We start from the raw sequence: 16,903 nt of genomic DNA, 5'->3' as shown, positions 1-16,903 counted from the left end.
TTACGTAGCACTTATATGGTACTTTAAGATTTGTGAAACTCTTTACAAAAATCATGTCCCTCTGGGAGTTAGGTGTTTATATTATCTCCAGGAGTTAGATCTTCTGGTTCATCCTAAAGGGCAGAACTTAAAGTAATTGAAGAAATTTCAGAGAAGCAAATTTTGGTTCAATATACAAAGGAAAAGAAGCATTGTGGAATAGTGGATAAAGGACTTGACTAGGGAATCAGATGGGTTCATGACTATTTACCTCTGATACATGTTGGATGGGTGACCCTCAACGAGTCATTTAACCTCTCTTAACCACTTAACCAGGCTAAGCTTAAGTCAGGTAGAAACTTGTGTTAGCTAGAGGGAGCATCTTCAAGTAAGGTATCTGTACTAATTAAACCATAGATCTGCTAGTATATACATATACACACTCATACACATACACACACATTCTCTCACACAGTGTCTCAAAGTTTTAATAGCTTAAACCTGCCCTAAGACTTTTGAGACATTATAGAAATATTTACACACACACACACACACATATATATTATATAGGTGGCACAGTGGATAAAGGGATAAAGAACTGGTCTTGGAGACAGGGAAACCTGAGTTCATATCTAGATTCAGACACTTACTAGTTGTGGAATCCTGAGTCAGTCACTTACCCTGTTTGTCTCAGTTTCCTCTTTTATAAAATGAGCTGGAGAAGGAAATGGCAAACCACCCCTGTATTCTAAGGAGGAAAAGGGGGTTTTATGGGTTCAATATATTGAAAGATGGTCGCCAGAGGATTGAATTATTATCAATCCTCAATTAAGAATAATCTTAAATCAAAATTGACTTTTATGGAAGTTTATTTACAATTGAGAAGAGAGAGAGGGCATATGAAAATAAGAATCTATCCCACTAATTAATCCAAGTAGATCTTAACCCTCAGCTGAGGGTTAAAGGGTCAGAGGCCTGGAGGTGAGTGGAGCAAACTTCATTCACAGAGTCTATAAAAAGAAGTTTCTTAATTGAAGTTCAGGAAGATTCAGTCTTTAAACTCACCACGTGGAACAGTCTCAGTCACAAACCAGCAAAGCTCCCTCAGGTCCCCTTCACGAAACCCGAAGCTTGTCACCAGACACCCTCTTCCACAGAAGACCACCTCTGACTAAGGACCTTCTCCTTTTAAAGGGGTCACTTGTGCATCACTTCCTGTGCCTCCCTCTTAATTTGCATGTCCAATCACAATAGATGATTCTCATAGACCTCCAAGGGGGCAGGTCAGTCAATTCTGATTTGTCACTCACTCCAGCACACATGGGTTAGGACCTCCCAAGATTGGAGGTACTCTCACCTTTGGTGATTAAATCTAAAGATGGGCAGTGTAGACTTAATCTAATTATCACGGTATCTTTGCCAAGAAACCCTCCTAGATAGGGTCACAAAGAGGCAGAGACAACTGAAAAATAATGCAACAAAGTTCAACATCAGTCAATAACATGAAATGGCTGCCAAGAAAACTAAATGCTATCTGGAGCAGAAATGAGAGGGAGAAAGGGAAAGGGAGAAGGAGAGGGAGAGGGAGAGGGAGAGGGAGAAGGAGAGAAGATGTTTGAAACTCTGGAGATTATTAAAGTCCTGCTATACTCTCTTCTGACCAGACCATAAATGTAGTTCATTGCAGGCTACTGCCAAGCAAGCAAATGTCTAGAGGGCTACCAGGATAGTGAACTGCCTAGATACTAGACCATGTAAATAAAGATGGAAGGAACTAGGCATGTTCAAGTATTTGATAGACATACAAAAGAGGGAATGGATGTATCCTGAAAACTAAAGAGAAGCGAAGTCATGTTCATGTAAAAAAAAAATTCCTGATAATTAGAGCAATCTAAAAGTTGAATGGGATTTCTTGTGATGATTAGATTAAGTCTATACTGCCCATCTTTAGATTTAATCACCAAAGGTGAGGACATCTCCAATTTTGGGAGGTCCGTAACCCATGTGCGTGAGAGTGGGTGATGAATCAGAATCAACTGACTGCCCCCAGGCAGTCCTAAGAGAAGCATCTGTTGTAGTTGGACATACGAACTAGGATGGAGGCACAGGAAGTGTCTCATAAGGGACCCTTTTAAAAAGTGACCTCGGTCAGCTAGGCTCAGTCTTCTAGCTTTCCTGGTGTGACTGCTCTCAATATCTTCTTTGGAATTCCATGTGGTGAGTTTAAAGACTGAATCTTCCTGAACTTCTCTTAAGGAACTTCCCTTTAATAGAGACTCTGTGAATGAAGCTTTGATTCACTCATCTCCAGGCCTCTGGCCCTCTGACTCTTGTCTGAAGGTTATTTAGATCTACCTGGATTAATTAGAGGATTGTGTAATTTACCTACTGTGTTAGATTCTTATTTCCTTATTTCCTCTCTCTCTTCTCAATTGTAAATAAACTTCCATAAAAGTCAATTTTGACTTGAGGTTATTCCTTAGTTGGGGAAATTTCCCCTGGTGACCACTTTTAATATATTGAACTCAAAAAACCCCGTTTTCCCCCTTACAGTCTTAAACTCATGTGTAGTCATTACATACCAAAATGTAATAAATTTCCAACCATTAGAAATTTTCAAAATGACAAGATGGTCATTTGTTGTCACTGGGGTTCTTGGTCAAACACAGATTGAGTTAGATGGCTTCAGACTTTCTTTCCAATTCGTAGATTCTGTAATTCTGTGAAATTAATTAATTCACTTGGATCCATCATCACTCTATAAGATCAAACAAGTGTTGAAATTAGCAAATCTTATTCGTCCTTTCCATTTCTCTGCTAACAAGTATATGTTGCATCTATTTCTCAGGCCGGCAGTTGGCCATTTAAGTTGGAAATTTATGATTTATTTCTTTATTTGAATACCCAGTTTCTGGAAGTGAAATTACCTGAAGGGTGATTGGCCTGATCAGTGATATGGGCCACTGGACCAGATCCCATACTCCTGAATATGATTACATTCTATTACGATATCTTATTAAATATGTGAATTGTGTCCTGATTTAATAAACTACTTCTAAAGGACCTGAATAACCACTAATTATTCATTTACCAGAATATAAAATGAAGTCTCAGGGAAGTACTTTGCATCAGTAAATATAGCCTTTAAAGGGAAAAAAATAGCATGCATTTCTTAACCATCAGCTCTGTTTATCTCTCATGCTAGCTTCTCAAGGGGTGGGTATAATGGAAACAGGGCTTGGAATAAGAAAGCCTAGTTTTAAAAACCCATTCTGCTTTCTGGTTATTTCAACCAGGGCAAGTCATTTAAACTTTCTGGGTCTTAATTCCTCATCTAGGAAGGAAGAATAATACATCTGTATAGCAGTTAGGTGGCACAATGGATAGAGTGCCAGTCCTGGAGTAAGGTTCATCTTTATGAGTTCAAATATGGCCTCAGACACTTACTAGCCATGGGACCCTGGGCAAATCACTTATGCATATTAGCCTCAGATTCTTCATCTGTAAAATAATCTGGAGAGTGAACCAACAAACCATTCCAGTGTCTTTGCAAAGAAAATACCAAAATTGAGGTCAAGAAGAGTCCAGCACAATTGAACAACAAAAAAAATATTTGTATGACCTACTTCACAGGCTTTTTATGAGAATCAAATGATATTTATTCAGTTTGGCTCGAAAGGACAAAACAAGGTGCAAATTGGCAGCAATTATAGGGAGCCAGATTTTGGTGCCACTAAAAGGAAAATCATCCAAAAAATTAGAACTCTGGAAAACAGAAAAGGTTGGCTCAGCGGGTGATGATTTCCCTGTTACTAGAGGTCTTCAAATGGATGCTGGGTAACCTTTTTGCAGTATATTTCAGGGAACCCATGAATTTGAGGAGGAGTACTGCTATGTGACAGGAAGATACATAATACCACTGACATTTGAAGAGCTAAAAGTGTGTATCACACAAAGAACAATGGACAAGTGCTTAGTGAGTGTAAGCAAGCTGCAGTGGAAATCTTATTATAAAAAAGAGTAAAAGGCCCTATCAGGAGAACTTATCCAGTATAATTCAATAAACATTTATTAAGTGTCTACTTATATGCCAGGCATGGGAAGCTAGAGTGAAGCAGGTAGAGTGTCATGTCTGGAGTTAGGAAAACCTAAATTCATATCTAGCCTTAGGCATTTACTAGCTGTGTGACCTTAGACAAGTCACATAATACTGCCTGCCTCAGTTTCCTCTTCTGTAAAATGAGCTAGAGAAGGAAAAGACAAACCCAAATGGGGTCTCAAAGAGGCAGACACAACTGAACAACAGAACAACAATAAACTTGCCAGGTACTTGTTCTAAGTGCTGGAGATCAAGAAGCTTACACTAAAGGGGAAGACAACATATAAGAGGAGTCAGGAATTGGTAAGGTATATCAAAGGGCATCTTGTTCCATGCAATTAAAATGAGGCAGGACGGTAGAAGCAAAGTGAAGAGAATTAAACGATCAGTTAGTCCTCCAGTTCTCCAGGCAAAGGAAAGAGAATGTTGAAGGTGATCATATCAATGTAGACTTGACTTAGCAGCATGGTGATGAGTTTAGAAGGGATGAATTCATCCTGGAAGGGATCCTTTGCTTCCTAGAGTTAAAATCAGACAAAAAGGCAGATGCAAAGCAAAGAAGGGAGAAAATTGTCTACTCACATGGCAATAATGAGGGATGACAGGTGGTGGACAGCCACAGTGCACAGAGGAAAACAAGAATGGTCACTAGCATATTGGATGGACCCCAAATGGTGAAATCTTGGGAGAATACAGACAAAAGTTGCACATGATAGCCAAGCATGGATGTTATCATCTGTATTTTGGAGGGGAACTCTCCAGTTAATGAGGTCACAGATCTATTTGAATATTTAAGTAATGCAACAGCACTGATTCCTAGAAGACCAAAGGAGTTCCCCTCAGGAGCCACATTTGGGTCAGTAGTAACAGAGAAGAGTGACTGCATTTGGAAGTTATGCCATAGATGAATGTAAATGTAGTGGGACAAAACTGATGGAGGAATTGAACTGTGCATCCCAAAGTTATTGGGCAGAGGGGAAATGTTTGTATTTTGTTTTTGTTATATTTATTATATATATTATATATTATATATTTAAATAAAGGTCCCTTTGTAAAGGCTAATTGATGTTAAGTAATTAACTTACACTGCTCATTGTGGCTAATTATGGGAGAAACACAACTAGTGTGGGCTTGAGCCAATGACAGTAGAAAAGACATATTGAAAGCTTCTCAAGATTCCCTAAAAACTATAGGGTGACGAGATGTCTGCCTGGTTCTGGAAGAGTAATCAAAACATACTTGTTCTGGAGGTCCTGGGTTCAAATTTGGCCTCAGACACTTCCTAATTGTGTGACCCTGGACAAGGCACTTAACCCCTATTTCCTAGCTTTTACCATTCTTCTGCCTTGGTACCAATACACAGTATTGATTCTAAGACAGAATGTAAGGATTTAAAACAAAACAAAACAAATACATATTTTGGAGAATTATAAAACTAAGGGTTATATGAAGGCAAAGGAAGGAAGTCATCAAGAACTAAGTCATCAAGTACCTCAAGAGGATAAGGGAAATCTTCATGAAGGAAGAGGTATTTGAATTCTACTCTAAATGAAAATAGGAATTCAAAAGTTAAAGAGACAGGGGAACCATTCTAGTTATAGAAAAGTGTTAGCAAAGGGCTGGGGGTTAAAAAATACAAATCACAATCACAGAGACCTAAGATAGATCAGTATGACCTAAGTCCAACAACTATGATGGAGAATTCTCTACGGATATTTTCCTACAAAATTGGTTAAGAAATTCAAATGACAAATGTGAATAACAGTAATTAAATAGTACAGTGGATAAAGCATTGAGTCTGGAGTCAGGAAGACAAGGTCAAATCCAATTTCAGATACTAGTTATATAAGACTAGGAAAATCACTTAACCTCTATCTGCCTCAGTTTCCTCAACTATAAAATGCATAGGCTTGTGTAAAACTCTTAGCATATCTGGTATATAGAAGGCATTTCATAAATGTTTATTTCCTTCCTTTCTTGTCAGTGAACTTTAAAAAGAAAATATATTGGATCTGTCGGATTTCTTTGGTAGAGGGGAAAAGGCTATCTTAATTCACGAGGCTACAACTTTGGTACGTCAAAAATTCTGGCTTTAGAATCAAGGCCCTTAGGACAGAGGAACAGCTACAAATAAGCTTAGGCTATGGTCAGGGCCAGCTCTCTGCTAATGGTCTAGATGGCTGACTCTGTGAGGTAATAAGAGCTGTGATAGCAGCTCATGACTCTATAACCCTTTAAGGCATATACAAGGTTTTTCTCAGGATGATTCTGTGAGGCAGATAGCATAATTATTTTTTACTTTCACTCCATAATAATAACAGCAGATTGAGGGGCAGCTGAGTAGCTCCTAGAGAAGTGACGTTCTGGGTTCAAATATGCCCTCAGACACTTCCTAGCAGTGTGACCCTGGACAAGTCACTTAATCCCCATTGCCTAGCCCTTACTGCTCTTCTATCTTAGAACCAATACACAGTATTGGTTCTAAGATGAGAGATATGGATTTAAAATAATAATAGCAAATATCTACACCATGTTTTACTAGAGAAGAAAAAGTTAAACACTCCAATGTCTTTGCCAAGAAAATCCCATATAGGGTCACAAAGAGTCAGACGCAACCGAATGACTGAACAAGAACACCACCATAGTGTTTTACATATATTATCTCATTTGAAACAGCAGTTCTGTCAGGTAGGTAGAATGGGTTTTATCCATTATATCTATTTTAGAAAAAAATCTGTTATCTTATTTTAGAGTTAAATGAAATAATATTTATAAAGTGCTTCATCAAACTTAAAGCATTATTTATGTAGCTAATGTTATATCTATAGATATCTATTATCATTAGAGATGAGGAAACTGGCTCAGAGACAAGTGATATGTCCATAGTCAATAATGTTGAAGTTGGGATTCGAACCCAAGATTTTTCTGAATTCCAAGTCCAGCCTTTCAAGTCTACCATACTGACACTCAGAAGGGAAATATGACTTCTCCATTGTCACTCAGAACTAGCCTTTGATTCCTTTGGCACCATGATGTGAACTAGAACATTGGATATAGACTCATGGTACTTTGTTATGAGAGAGTGAATTCTGGTTCTCACTCAAAGAATTACAACTCAGACCCCTTCATTTTAAGGGATGGTAATTTTAATTCAAAGATGTTACATATGGTGGGGCCAGTGGGTGAAAATGGTCCAGGATGATGGAATAGCCCAGCTAGGATGGAACTAGAACCTACACACACACACACACACAAGGGATTCGGATCGCTACATTTTATTGAAGGTCTGGGAGATTTCCTCTCCCATCCTAGGGAATTCTCTGCCCTCCCTCAGATTATTCCTCCCATGAGCATCCCGTGGGGTGTTCCAGGAGAAGAGGCAGGGAAGGGGCACAAAGATCCCCAGTGTGCCTGAATGATGTTCCCTCCCATGTCTTGTTTCACTTTCAAGGTTGTTTGGATGCTTGGGTATCCTTTATCAGCCTTGCAAACTCTTATCAAAAAGGATAAAATCATAACATCCTTCAAGTTAGCTCAGGTGTTCTCCCCTACCTTCAGGCTTGGAATGTCAGGCAAACGTATATCAATTGGGAGGAAGGGCACAAGGAAAACAGAATTACAGTCCATATTCTAATTGGGAATATCTGCTAATTAGTAAAAAACATAAGATCTAAAAGTGCCATTTTTAAAAAAAAGTATTTCAAAGCATTCTTTACTACTGCCCAACTACATCAAATTAGATTCATATGCCATTTTTGCTATCTCCTTGGTAATCTAATCAATCAACAGGCAAACATGTTATGTGCATACAAAAATGCACAGAGACAACAGTGAAACAATCCCTGCCCTCAAAGAGTTTATATTTTAATGACAAGTCAGTTCTTCTTTCTGAATCTGTTTTCTCATCTTTAAAACTAGGACACTAGATCAGATAGTCTCTAAGCTGGTCCTCTTCCAGCTACAAATCAAAAAGTCCCATGACTTCAAATCCAGCATTCTTTCTACTATGATACAATGAAAAGAGTTCCAGTTACCAGAAACAATTTTTAACATTCATTTCCTGACATCTTACAATCCAAATTCTCTTCCTCTCTGTCCTCCCCACTCCCCAAGGAAGTAATATGTTATACATATGCTATCATGCAATACTTATTTCCATATTTCCTCTTCTTATGAAAGAGGACACATCACACATTCAAGAAAAAACTCATGAGAGAAATAAATTGAAAAATGATATCCTTCAATATGCATTCAGACTTTATCAGTTCCTGATATGGAAATGAATCTCCTTTTTCATGAGTCTCTTGGGATTCTCTTGAACTCTTGCATTGTTAATCATAGTTGTCATTCATACTTGACCATCTTACTTTATTACTGTTACTGTATACAATATTCTTATGGATCTGCTTATTTTACTTTGCATTAGTTCATGTAAGTCTTTCTGGGCTCTTCTGAAATCATCTTATTTTCCATTTCTTGTAGCACAAGAGTATTAAAATCATCAAAATCTTTAAAATCATATACCACAATTTATTTAGCCATTTCCCAACTGAGAGATGTCTCCTCAGTATTCAATTCTTCATCAAGACAAAAAGAATTATTATAAATAATTTTATATAAGTAGGTCCTTACCTCTTTCTTTCATCTCTTTGGGACAGAGATCTAGTCATGATATTGGTGGGTCAAAGGGTTTCCATAGTTTAATGTCCCTTTTGGCATGGCTTCAAATTGCTTTCAATAGTGGTTGTATCATTTCACAGCTCCATCAATAATGTATCAGTGTCCCAATTTTTCCACATCCCTTCCATCATCTATCATTTTCCCTATTTTTGTCATTTTAGTCAATCTGATAAGCATAAAGTAGTACCTCAGAGAGTTGCTTTAATTTGCATTTATCTAATCAGTACTGACTTGGAGCATTTTTTTCATATGGCCATAGATAGTTTTAATAACCAATGTTCTTTCTATAGTTCCACACAGTATGTGGAATTGGGGGAATGCCCATTCTCAGTAGGAATGATAATAAGTCCCCACAGGTTTTTGTGCTCTGTACCATATAATAGTAAAAATGATAAGAAATAATCTTTCCCTTAAAATATACTTTTATTTCATTAAATATTAATCAATTGCATGTAAAATAATTTTAACATTTTTAAAATTTTTGAGATCCAAATAGTTCCTCCTACCTACTTAAGAAGGTAAAATAATTTGCTATTTATTATACATATGAAGTCATACAAGTAAAGAACAAGAAACATCATTGAAAAACAATCATTTGAAGTAGATGCTATTATCACAATACCTCTTCTGTATTTAAGTGTTGAAATAAGAAGTTCTACAATCAACCTGAAGAGTTTCCTGGGAGATAGTCTTAGTTTCAGATTTGAAGAGAAAGATTTTCCAATGAAAAGTGACAGTACCCAGAAGGAACAGCCTCCCTTTTCTCAGCTATAAAATGGGGATAATAATAGTACCTTTCTCCCAGAGTTGCTATGAGGTTTAAGTGAGATAATAATTATAAAGTGCTTAGCACAGTGCCTAGAACATAACTGGTGCTATATAAATGTTATCTATTATTGTTATTATTATCATTACATGAGATAATATTAATAAAGTACTTAGCACTGTGCCTGGCTTATATTAGGTGCTTAATAAATGCTTGACATAGGGCAGTCTTAGAGGAGAAGACACAGATATGCACTGTTCCAAGTGGCCTGCTTGGAGATACATGCTCTCCTACCTCTCTGGAAGAGGTCTTGATGGTTGACTCCCTAGCAATCCCATAGCAGAAAGTCCTAGAATATGACCTTTTAGCTAAAGAGGGGAAGCTACCTAAATAGTATGATCCCAGGATGTAGCCTTCTAGCTACAGAAAAGGAATATCCTGAGCAATATGCTCCAGGGAGTGATACCTTTCCATATTTACCCCTACCACCACCTCCACCACTGTCATCATTACTCACTATCATTGCTGGAAAAACATGGTACTAAAGGTATAATATGAGGGGATCCCAAAACAGGCTTTCTTCTACATAATTATTATGAATTTTTCAGATTTACAGACCCAATGTAAAGGGGGTTATCTGATAGCAATTCCAAAATGCGCTTCCCTTCCAGGAAAGTCTAAACTCATTTTTGTTGTTCTTGTTGCTCAGTCATTTTTCAGTCATGTGTGACTTTGTAAACCCATTTGCAGTTTTCTAGGCAAAGTCACTGGAGTGGTTTACCCTTTCCCTTTCTAGCTCATTTTACAAATGAGGAAACTAAGGCAGACAGGTTTAAGTGACTTGCCCAGATCACACAGCTATAAAGTGTCTGAAGCCATATCTGAACTCAAGAAGATGTGTCCTCCTGACTCCAGGCCTAGAGCTTTATCCACTATGCCACCTAGCATTCATGGAGGATCTCTGTGAAGAATAATAGGGACTTAATAGAGTGTGGGAATGTTGCCTAACAGTTTCAAAGTGTTTCTCTTCTGAAGATTGTCCAAACCTCAAAGTGGGACTGGAAATCTGAGTGGGACTGTACAGGAGTCTAGAGAAAAGTGAAGTCCACTAAGTAGAAAGGAAAATTTTGTTGATTATTTATGCACTACTTTTTTTTCTAAATTTACTTAGGATCTGCATTTTCTGCATTATCTTTTGGAAGGAAATAAAGTCTGCTATGTATCAAATAAATGCCTTTGTTACCTTATTTGTTTATATGGGAGCTGGGGATCTTTTTCTCATGTTAATAGAAACCTAGAATTTTATATTCAGAAGTTAATTCACATTTATGAAAACCTAGAGATTTTCCCAAGTAAATTCTGAAATCAGTAAATAGAGCTCTGGGTCTGAAGTCAGAAAGTCTCATCTTCCTGAATTCAAATCTGGCCTCAGACACTTACCAGCTGTGTGACAATGGGCAATTCAGTTCACCCTGTTTGTCTCAATTTCCTCATCTGTAAAAAGAGCTGGAGAAGGAAATTACAAACAACTACAGTATCTTTGCCAAGAAAACCCCAAAAGGGGTCATTAAGAGTTGAAACAACAACTAGAAAAAAGTAGAGGTACTGATGACTTTTCAGTAGTGGGGTGACATCTTAAGACCTACAATTTAGGAATTTCAATTTAGCAGTTTTGTGGAAGGTGTTTTGAAGAGGAACAAGTCTAGAAGAAGGCAGACCAATAAGAAGACTGAGGCAAATGACTAGGTGAAAAGCTAGGAGGGCCTAAACTGTTGTAGCAACTGTGAGTGGAAAGAAAGAGAGAAAAGCAAAAGATATGAAAGTAAAACTGACCAGATTTTGGCTTTTCTCAATGCTGTGTAAAGGTGAAAACAATAATTTTATGAAATTATGTGGTTACCAACATTTATTATATTGTGAGTCAGAAATTGATTTACAAAATAGAGAGGAAACAATAAAGTAGAGAAATATGAAGGGGATAGAAAAGTTATCTATCCTATCTTAATCCAGGCCAAAAATAATTAGCTCCCAACCAGGAAGACTGGTAGTGAGTAATCATGTGGCCTCCTCCAAGATGGAAGCTAGTCTCTCCAGAAATTAGGAAAGGAGTCAGCCTTTCACTTACCCATGAAGTAGTCTAGGAGTCAGAGTCCAAGTTGAAGCTGAGCTCCAAGCCCAGGATCCAAGACGCAGTCTCCAGCTAACCTCCCTCAAAGACTTTTTCCATTCAAGAGACTATCTCCACAAGACTTACCCAAACTGCAGGATTCATGGCTTTTTATGATGACTTCTTGTCTTTGCCCCTCTTCACAGGGGCCAATCACAATTTCCAAATTGTCTAGCACTGTCCCAGGGGGCAGTGTTTATAGGAACCATTTCTCACCTTCTGGAGGGATGAATACTCATCAAAAGGGTTCACAGATTCCTGGTTGATTGAGTTTCTGAGGTTGTAAACTCTGATCATAGGATTCACAAGTTTGGGACTGAGTTAAAAGGGTGGAACTCCCTAAGTAAGTGACTTTTGAGTTCTCTAAGAAATAAAGGATTCCCTTTCACAAGTGTAAATGCAGAGAGAACAAAAAATTCCCTTTTACAATTGGATGTGAGGGCTGAGGGAGAGGAAAGAATAAAAGATGACTCTAAGAATGTGAACTAGCTGACTGGAAAGATGATATTGCTATTGGGAAGTCTGAAAGAGAGATGAGTCAAGGAAGAGTAAAAGTATTGCTTTGGGCAATAAGGACCTATTTGATATTAGATAACATAAATTTATAGTGAATTCAATAGACATGGTTGTATGACTTTCTCCGGGAGCATTCAACAGTATGTGAGTAGGGACATAGAAGATAGATGTGGTGGTAACCCAGGGCTAAGATCTGGCAAGGCATAAATGATCATGGGGCAAAGGGCCAAGAGATTCAGTTCTTATTACTACAAATACCTAGCAGGTCTAAAATGTAGAAAGACTCTTATTTATTCTCTCTCAATCCATATGCACACAAGTAAGCTGAGACTCACCAGAGTGTGGATGAGTACATCTCCCTTTCAAGGTTCTAGTGGTACCCCTTAAGGGTAGTGGGATTCTTCTAATACTGTTGGCTTAGGCCTCCATTTTGGTATATTACTTACAATATCATCACCAGTGTTAATATTTCCTCAATATTATTGTGATTAGTGTCCCCCCCATCATTTTAAACAATTGATATCTCAATATCCTTAATAATGAAATAAAATCATTTAACTTTTGTGTAACCTCTATTCCAAAGCCTATTTGTATAGGACTCTCTTTATCAGTGGAAATGAATACCCATTTGGGTAAGAGGTGGGACAGAGTTGGTGGAAGGTGAGAGCTTCAGTTCAATACCCTTTGGGGGCTCTTCAAGTAGGAATAGCCCTTCCTACAAATAATATATAATATGATATAAAAGGTCAACCCCACTTCAGGTTGCTGAAAGAACAGACTAAAAAGACATGAGAAGAGCTGGCAATCTCCATCTTATCCCTAATCCCAACTCTCTACTCCAGAGACTTCAGGGAGTTTCCCTTGGGTGAGATCTAGGATATTCTCTCTCGGTTGAACTGAATTAAATTACTCCCAATGGAAGAGATCCTTCACTCTGTATTGTCTAGCATATATTCTCATAGATAGATAGATAGATAGATAGATAGATAGATAGATAGATAGATATACATATACATATATATATATACACATACACATTCTCTGATCTCTATTTTACCATGATTTGAATAAATGGGTGTCTTAGCTATTTGCTATGTGTGTTCATTTTTGGTGTTAGGTAGTAAAGAGGCCAAGGTTGAATACAGACCTTCGGGCCCTCATTCCTCTTAACATGAGAAAGTGATCACTAGATAGATGGAACTCTATCGAACTCCCTAGATGAATGATATTCAAGGGAGCAGATAGATGTACTTCTGGCCTTGTACTCTCTCTCTCTGAGGAGAAGAGAGTGGTGGCCTCAGGCTCCAATATCCTGCTTCCCCTCGTAGCAGGAAGGAAAGTTTTCTTTTTTTTTTCTTTTTTGAGATAATACATATTTATTGATTATGATTATACTACCATTATATAACTTTTAAAAATACCATTATATATAATTATATAACAACAATTATTTAATATCATTACAATATTATAATAATCTATAGTATTACAGATATATTGATATTATAATACATTATAGTCCAGTCAAGTCATGCTTGCCATGCAAATAAACACAATGCCTGGAACATTTGGGCATTTAATAAATTCTTGTGAATTGATTGTTTGAGCTTTCTCATTTTATTTTATTATTTTTATTTTATTTTTAAATATTTTTTATTTTTTAGAAAAGTTATCATGGTTACATGATTCATGTTCTTACTTTCCCCTTCAACCCCCTGACCTCCCCCCCCATAGCTGATGCACATTTCCCCTGGTTTTAATAGGTGTCATCAATCAATACTTATTTCCAAATTGTTGATAGTTGCATTGGTGTGGTAGTTTTGGGGCTACATCCCAATCATGTCTGCCTCAACCTATGTGTTCAAGCAGTTGCTTTTCTTCTGTGTTTCCTCTCCTGTAGTTCTTCCTCTGAATGTGGGTAATGTTCTTTACCATAAGTCCCTCAGAATTGTTATGGATCATTGCATTGCTTCTAGTACAAAAGTCCATTACATTCGATTTTACCACAGTGTATTGGTCTCTGTATACAATGTTCTTTTGGCTCAGCTCCTTTCACTCTGCATCAATTCCTGGAGATCTTTCCAGTTCACATGGAATTCCTCCAGTATATTATTCCTTTTAGCACAATTATATTCCATCACCAGCATATACCACAGTTTGTTCAGCCATTCCCCAATAGAAGGGCATACCCTCATTTTCCAGTTTTTTGCCACCACAAAAATCATGGATATAAATATTTTCATACAAGTCTGTTTATCTATGATCTCTTTGGGGTACAGACCCAACAATGGTATGGCTGGATCAAAGGGCAGGCATTCTTTTATAGCCCTTTGAGCGTAGTTCCAAATTGCCATCCAGAATGGTTGGATCAGTTCACAACTCCACCAGAAATGCATTAATGTCCCAATTTGGCCACATACCCTCCAACATTCATTACTCTCCCCTACTATCATTTAGCCAATCTCCTAGGTGTGATGTGATACCTCAGCATTGTTTTGATTTGCATTTCTCTAATAATAAAGCTTTAGAGCACTTTCTCATGTGCTTATTGATAGTTATGATTTCTTTATCTGAAAATTGCTATTCATGTTCCTTGCCCATTTATCAATTGGGGAATGGCTTGATTTTTTATACAATTGATTTAACTCCTTGTATATTTGAGTGATTAGACCCCTGTCAGAGTTTTTTGTTATAAAGATTTTTTCCCAATTTGTTGTTTCCCTTCTGATTTTGGCTGCATTGTTTTTGTTTGTACAAAAGATTTTTAATTTAGTATAATCAATAATCCCATTCACATTCAGTGTTATTATTATCAGTTGTGTATTCCTCAACATTTTGGTATCCTCTCTTAGTTCTACCCCTTCTTCGAAGGCTATTTCCTTTTAAACCAGTGATTTGTTTTAAACCAGTAACCCTTGTCCCCTCCCTTGATTTACTATCCTTTTTACCCCGTCCCTTGTTATTCCCCTCTTTTTATTTTTAAGGCTTAATGAATTCCCTCTCCCTTCTCCTCCCCTCCCTTTTTTGACCTCCCCACTCCTCTGTTCCCCTTGGTTTATCTCTTCTGACTTTCTCAGTAGGGTTAGATAGAGTTCTATATCTCAATGGATATAGCTACTCTTCCCTCTCAGGGTTAATTCCACTGGGAGTAAGGTTTAAATATTACCTCTTAATGCTCTCTTCCTCTCCTTCTTATAATAGTATTCATCCCCTCCCGTTCCCATGCCCTCTTTGTGTGTAAGAGAATATCCTATTTTTCTTATTCATTCAAGTTTCTCTTGGTGTTCTCTACTATTCACCCCCTCTTTCCCATCCACTCCCATATCATCTTAGACCATTTAGTACTCCAACCTCTCCCTGTGAATAACTCTTCTAATTACTATAATAGTGGATACTATTCACTACAGAGAATTACACATAACATTTCTCCATATAGGAATACAAATAATTAGATCTTATTGAAGCCCTTAAAGAGGCAAATTTAAAAATAAGAGTTTTCTTTCTTTCCCCTCTGTTTATTATTTATCTTTTCATTTTCTCTTGGTTTTTGTGGTTGGATATTGAACTTTCCATTTAGTCCTGGTCTTTTCTGTGCAAATACTTGGAAATCTTCTATCTTGTTGAATGCTCATACTTTCCCCTGGAAGTATATAGTCAGTTTTGATGGGTAGGTGATCCTTGGTTGTAGACACAGTTCTCTTGCCTTTCTGAATATCATATTCCAAGCCTAGCTGTCTTGAAGTGTGGAGGCTGCCAGATCCTGTGTGATCCTGATTGGTGCTCCTTGATATCGGAATTGTCCCTTTCTGGCCTCTTGTAAAATTTTTTCTTTTACTTGGAAACTCTTGAATTTGGCTATTATATTCCTGGGGGTTGTCTTTTCAGGGTTTAGTGTAGAGGGCAATCTGTGTATCCTTTTAATGTCTACATTGCCCTCTTTTAGAACTTCAGGGCAACTTTGCTGAATAATTTCCTTTAGTATGGAGTCCAAATTTCTATTAATTTCTGCTTTTTCAGGAAGACCAATGATTCTCAAATTATCTCTTCTAGATCTGTTTTCTTGATCTGTCAATTTCTCAGTGAGATATTTCATGTTTCCTTCTATTTTATCAGTCTTTTGACTTTGCTTTATTTGTTCTTCTTGTCTTCTTGTCTTGGGAGATCATTGGCTTCTACTTGCCCAATTCTTGTCTGTAGAGACTGGTTTTCTGCTATATTCTTTTGATTTTCCTTTTTGATTTGGTCTATCCTGTTTTCCAGCTGTTTGATTTTGGTCTCCAATTTGCTTATCAATTCTTTTAATTTGGGGGCATCTTTTTCTAATTGCCCAATTCTAGCCTTTAAAGACTGGTTTTTGGCTGTAATATTTTGGTTTTCCTTTTGAATCTGGTCTGTTTGGTTCTTCAAGGCTTCCAGCTGGTCATTTCTGGTCTTCAATTTGCTTATCAATTCATTTGATTTCTGAGCCTCACTTTCTAATTGCAAAATTCTGCCTTTTAAACTGTTATTTTCTTGCCAGTTCTCTACCATCTTTCTCATAATCTCAGATTTGAACTCTTCAATACCTTGTGACCAGTTTTCATTTTTCTGGGAAGGTTTGGATATGATTACTTGTTTGTTCTCCTCTGCTGTTTGCTCTGTTGTCTGGATTTTTTCTGTGCAAAAGTTGTCAAGTGTTAAAGATTTCTTCTTGATC

This window comes from Gracilinanus agilis, chromosome 1 (genome assembly GCF_016433145.1).
Source record: "Gracilinanus agilis isolate LMUSP501 chromosome 1, AgileGrace, whole genome shotgun sequence".
Lineage (NCBI taxonomy): Eukaryota > Metazoa > Chordata > Mammalia > Didelphimorphia > Didelphidae > Gracilinanus > Gracilinanus agilis.
Note: the sequence above shows the minus strand (reverse complement) of the source record.